Source organism: Saimiri boliviensis, chromosome 1, assembly GCF_048565385.1.
Source record: "Saimiri boliviensis isolate mSaiBol1 chromosome 1, mSaiBol1.pri, whole genome shotgun sequence".
Taxonomy (NCBI): Eukaryota; Metazoa; Chordata; class Mammalia; order Primates; family Cebidae; genus Saimiri; species Saimiri boliviensis.
The window spans coordinates 128877831-128883916 of record NC_133449.1 but is presented as its reverse complement, the minus strand read 5'-3'; the positions used below and the strand labels follow the sequence as shown (position 1 = coordinate 128883916).

At 50.1% G+C, this 6086-nt stretch overlaps 1 protein-coding gene across 1 annotated transcript in view; it reads left to right on the top strand.

Moving 5' to 3' along the window:
* Nucleotides 1-3536: 3536 nt before the first annotated feature.
* The window catches only part of LYG1 (lysozyme g1), a 28987-nt gene continuing 26437 nt past the window's right edge, over nt 3537-6086 (top strand). Inside the window, exon 1 of the mRNA XM_074388390.1 lies at nt 3537-3688. The gene's annotated coding sequence lies outside the window, so the exon portion shown is untranslated. The remainder of the gene's footprint in view (nt 3689-6086) is intronic.

The window sequence follows — 6086 nt, the reverse complement described above, 5'->3', positions numbered from 1 at the left end:
CAGCCTCCCAAGTAGCTGGGACCAGAGATGTGTACCAGCATGCCCAACTAATTTTTAAAATTTTTGTTGAGATGGGGTCTCCCTATGTTGCCCAGGCTAGTCTTGAACTCCTGGACTGAAGCAATTCTCCGACCTTGGCCTCCCAAAGTGTTGGGATAACAGGTGTGAGCCACAACACCCTGCCTTCTCTGATATTATGGTCACTGGTTTTTCTCCTCCTCTACAGCCTCTGTTCTCTGCTTTCATTAATCCATTCTTTTTTCTCTACCTAACCCCTGAATAGTCGAGGTCTTCAGGGACTGGTCACATGCACACTTCAATAGTCACTTGATACCGTCTCCCTAGGTAATGACCTTTGTCATCCAGACTGGAGTGCAGTGGCCCAATTATGGTTCACTGCAGCCTCAGCTTCCCAGGTTCAATTGATCCTCCCAACTCAGCCACTCGAGTAGCTGGGCCTACAGGTGCATGTCACCATGCCCAGCTAATTTTTGTATTTTTAGTAGAGACAGGGTTTTGCCATGTTGTCCAGGCTGGTCTACAACTCCTGGGCTCAAGTGATTTACCCACCTCGGCCTTTCAAAGTGTTGGGATTACAGGCATGAGCCACTGAACCTGGCCTATTGTGACATCTTGGCAGTCTCACAGGACCTGAAAACCCAACTTGTTATATGAAAGTATAAACTTCACGGCTAGGTGCGGTGCCTCACACCTGTAATCTCAGCACTTTGAGAGGCTGAAGTGGGAGGATCACCTGAGGGGGAGTTGGAGACCAGCCTGGCCAACATGGAGAAACCCTGTCTCTATTGAAAATACAAAAAATTAGCTGGACATTGTGGCACATACCTGTAATTCCAGCTACTCGGGAGGCTGAGGTGGAGGTTGCGGTGAGCTATGATGGTGCCATTGCACTCCAGCTTGGGCAAAAAAAGTGAAACTCCTTCTCAAAAAAAAAAAAAAAAAAAAAAAAAATTCTAAAATATAAACTTCACAAGGTCAGGGCCCATGGTTGTCCTTTTCGCCACTGTATCACCCATCCTCAGCATTCTACCTCACACAGTAAAATTCCCTGAAACTTTTGAATGAATGAATGAGAGACAGATGAGTGAATAAACTAAGTAATGGTGCCCTCTGGTTGCAAATAACATAATATCCCAACTCAAATTAGTTTAAATAAAAAGAGGAAGAAGTTAGTGTAGACAACTGGGGCTGTCTCAACTGAACCTGGGGAATGTGGTTAAACCTCAAGACCATTTAGAATGTTGGCTTGGGACACTGTCGGGACTTTCTTCAACTCTCACCCCTTCTCGGTGTGCAGTTGCTTCATTTTTCTCTCTCGCTGCCTTTTTAGTTCCTTAGACCAAATGGAGATTCTAGACCTCCACTGGGATTGGCAGGTTTTTTAAAAGGCCCAGACCTTGATATCACACTCTTCTGGTTTTCACTCCTCTACAGCCTCTCTTAGCTGGTGTGGTTTATCAGCTTTTTCCTCTACCCAGCCCCAAGTTTTGGAGTTCCTCAGGGACCGGTCACATAAGCTTGAGGGTCATGAGGTCTCTGTCATAACCACTCACCTTGTCCGTTAGAGCACAAAAGCAGTCATAGACAGTAGGTAAATAAATGGCCACTGCTGTGTTCCTAGAAAACATTATTTACTCACTAGCTAGAGTAAAAGAAAAAAAAAAAAACCCAAACATTATTTACAAAGAGGTGGTAGCCCTTTTTAGGTTGTAGGTTGCTGACCCTGGTCTAGAAAACCAACAGATACCGACATGGTTTGGCTGTATCACCACTGCCCCCATCCCTCCCCCAAATCTCATCTTAAATTGTAATAATCCCCACATGTCAAAGGCAGGGCCGAGTGCAGATAATTAAACTGTGGGGACAGTTTCCCTCACATTCCTTTTCCCTCACACAGTTCTCATGGTAGTAAATAAGTCTCACAAGATCTGATGGTTTTATGAATGGGAGTTCCCCGGCACAAGCTCTCTTGCCTGCTGCCATATAAGGCGTGACTTTGCTTCTCCTTTGCCTTCCACCATGATTGTGAGGCCTCCCCAGCCATGCTGAACTGTGAGTCCATTAAACCTCTTTCCTTTATAAATTACCCAGTCTCTGGTATGTCTTTCTTAGCATCATGAGAACAGACTAATACAGATGCTAAGTCCACATGTCATCAGTTCAGCAACTTGGAGAGAGACAGTCACGGCTCTCTCTTGGTTCTATGCTGTCTTTTTGCCTAGCTTGGGTCACTTTCCCATTCCTGATCCAAGGGACTGGTGGAAGAGGCAGCGTCAACATATTGCTCTGCAGGTCAACATGGCTGCTCTCTCATGGCACTCACCTGTGCTATAAGAGGACTGAAGATTGGGAACAATTCCTGGGAAAAATCATGCTGCAAAATTCCAATGTCTAAAACTTAGTTTATTTGTATTTATTTGGCTTTAAAGTAACATTTATTTCTCGGGGCAGTGCACACTTTGGGCATTAAATCCAGGCCTCACTCCACTGCTGGGCTGCCACTGGTGGCGATCATCTTCTCCCAGCCTCCACATCTGAGCCTTGCACAGAACCATGTCATTGCAGACCCAGCGGCGGTTCAGCCTGCCATCCGGGCTTTCTGGGTTGACCCAGGGCTCTGAGTCCCATGCAGTTTCTTGGTTGTCAGTCTGTGTCTGGGTCCTTCTCCCTTGGTCCCTGGGCAGCGTGGCGAATGAGATTCAGAAATCTGGCGTCTGCAGGCTCCTCCAGGTTACCGTGCCAAGACATGGGCTTCCTGGTGATCTGTGGACCTCGTGGGGGGTTTCACGTGGTGCAGCGCATAGACGTTCTGGGCTGGCAGCTCTTTGAGGTACAGCTCCCGCAAGATCTGACGGTTCTGACGGACCTCATCCTGGATCACCTTTTCCCTGGGGAGATCCCTCATGCTCCCAGTGCCTCCCTCGTGCCTCTTCCCAGGCCTGGACTTCTGCCGCTTCCAGGCAACAGCATCCCACGCGGTCTCCAGGCAACAGCGTCCCACGGTCTCCAGGCAACAGAGCTCCCGCAGCCCCAGCCTCTCACGCCCCAGCCTTTACTCTAACCTCCCGTGGACACCTCCAAGAAAGGGCTTCCTGTCAAGGGACAGACCCGGAGGTCATGGGCATGTGATTAGGCCTCACCTCGGCCAGTCGTTTCCCTCCCCGCGAGCAGAGGCGCTGCTTCCTCCTGCTCTCCCTTCTCGGGCCTGCAGTTTGCTGGGTGGTTGCAGACCACGGCCCGCGGGGAAGCCGGTTCTAAACGCAGAGGCTGGCGCGGCTGGCAGCGCAGGCAGCGGAGGCCGAGGGTGGGTGCCCGTGGTCCTACGTCCCGGTGTCCACAGCCAGGCCGCGGGGATCCCAGGGCGCGCTTCTGAGCCGCCCGGGCTCGGTCCCTGCAGGGGGCCTCTCCGCTGGGTCCGCGGATGGTCAGGACCGCGGGGCGGGTGTGGGCGGGCTGCAGGCCAGCTCTAGCAGCAGGGGCTGGGCGGGGGCGTGGGGGGATAGGGAGGCGCGTAGTGGAAGTTGGGGCCCCGGCGGACGTGCCGGCGGCAGATGCAGACCTTCTGAAGGTTCACGCAGGAGGAGCTGGGCAGGGCGACGCCCACCACGGGGTAGTGGACCGGGACGAAGTCGTTGAGAAGCGGGAAGCAGATGCGGCAGAAGGCCGAGTAGGTGGGATTGAACAGGAGCGGAGTCTGCGGGTCTAGAAGCGGATGGCGGATGGGAGGAAAGAGGAGCTGCCGGCGAAGGCTCGGCGGGGGGCCGGCCGGGGGCAGGGGCTGGAAGCCTAAGACGCGGGGCAGCCTTCGGGTCATTCTCAGCCGGGGCGGCGCCCTCTGGTCGGAACGGTCGGCGTGCGCTGCGGGCGCGGGGCCTGCGCGGCCTTCATCTCCTCCGAACGTTCGGGGCACAGCGCCCTTTGTGATGAGCCCCCCTGAAGCTGGGAGCGCCCCGCCAGTCAGCACCGGGCCGCGTCTCCGGATTTAGGAACGCACAGGGGAAATGGAAGACAGAGGAAATGGGACGACTAAGCAGCCCCTGTTCCTGGGCACCCTGTAGTTTTGCCCTCAGTAGGCAGACTGATCAGAGGGCTGGGATGGAGTTAGGGGCCGGAGGTCTGGGAGAGCGGCTCTGAGCAGGAACTGGGAAAAGGGGACGAAGTCAGTGTCCCAGGCGCCTTCCCTTACGACAGCGTTCAAAGCCCTTCAGTCCTTCACATCACTGCGGGAGCACGCGCGATTAGACATGCTAGGTGCATTTTACCCATGGGACACGGAGGACCAGAGAGGGAACCTCCATAGGCTGGCGGTGGGTGACCAAGCAGGTGGGGCTAGAACTTGCGGCAGGAGGGTAGCGGCCTCGTCTCTCCTGCGTGTCCGGACCGGATCCTGCAGGGGGCGCGTCAGAGCAGACCTGGGCGTTTCCTAGCTTAGCCTTGGCCCCTGGGTTCCTTGGTTTGATGCTTCATTTTTAACTGGAGCCAGAAACAGTCACAGTGGGTAGGATGACTACCCACTCCTGAGCACCTAATAACTAGATTTGGACTTCCTTGCTCCCTCCCTGAGATGCCTCGCTCCCTGCCAGATGATGAAGGAGGCTGCACTTTTGTCTGATGCAGAAACCCTCTCTGCTGAACATTACTGGTTTCTTTATCCCCATCCAAAGCATACGCCGCTTTACTCTGCTATTCTCCCCTATACTTTTATCACTGAGGACTAAGCTCTAATTTTTTTTTAATCTTACCTAAATTCCTACCTAAGAGGTCTAGGGAGTCATGCCCTGCAAACCTTAAATTCTCATCAGATGGGTTTTATTTAACTCTGTACGTTGTGACTTTATTTTCCATCTAACTCTGGCATAACGTATAAGACAAGGAAAAAATATTTAACCCCAAAATATGTTTTCTTGCCATACCTTAAAATTGCCCTGCAAAGTCTCTTGTTAGAAAAATCCACACACTACAGAGATCCCCTTCCCCCTTTGTTTTCCTTCTTTTCTTTCCAGATCCAGGATATAATCAACTAAGAGCTGGGTACCCTTTTAAGTCTGATAAGAAACATTTTACAGCTTGCTCTTTCTGAAGTCTGGTGTCTGAGAGCTTCCTCTGCACAATAAAACTTAGTCTCCACAATCCTTTATCTTTAAGGTAAACATTCTTTTCTATCAATCCCGTCTTTAAACAAACTCAACCAATTGTCAGCCAAAAAAATGTTTACATTTACCTGTAGCCTGGAAGCCCCACTTTAAGTTGTCTCGCCTTTCTAAACCAAACCAATGTATTTCTTAAATGTAATTAATGTCTCATGCGTTCCTAAAACGTATAAAACCAAGCTGTACCTCAACCGCGTTGGGCACATGTCCTCAGAACCTCCTGAGGGCTGTGTCACGGGCCATGGTCATTCGGATTTGGCTCAGGATAACTCTCTTAAAATATTTTAGGAAGTTTAACTCTTTTCATCAACATCACCATAATATTCTGATTTTTCCTCCAACATCCTTTTCCTCTCTTATTTGACAACACTTCCCATTTTACTCTGTGGAAATCCAGCTACATGATTAGCAAACTCCTGTTTCCTGAGAGTGCTTCTTTATCAACAGTTCCTTGTGACTCCTGGCTTTAACGTATCTCTCGAGGACGCTGTTGTTCTTGTATCTCAAGTCGAGACTACTGTACTCATTCTTTCAAACTCTAAAGTACTTCAGGGTGAGAACGTGGGTGGGGTATAGCTTCTCCTTGCTCTTTCTAATTCCTTTAAAACCATTATTCTTGTCTTCTTATTAGAAAATTTCTTGCTCCTTAAAAGCTTGTGCTATGAGCCGCTGTGTCCCTGGCTTGTCCTTTCAGACCTCCTGGATCCTGTCTTTTTCTAGGAAAACGTTCACACTTGTCTCAAAGTCTTACTCTTGAGTCCGTCATGCTGAGTGAGTTCAATGCCCAGTTAGACGGCCAGATTCAATTCTCTGGCCTCTACTTTTTTGTGTTTTTTACTTATAAGAAATTATGTACTTTGTAAAAGTTGTATTTGTAATTTACATATAAGAATTGCATAGATTTAAAAACAAAAA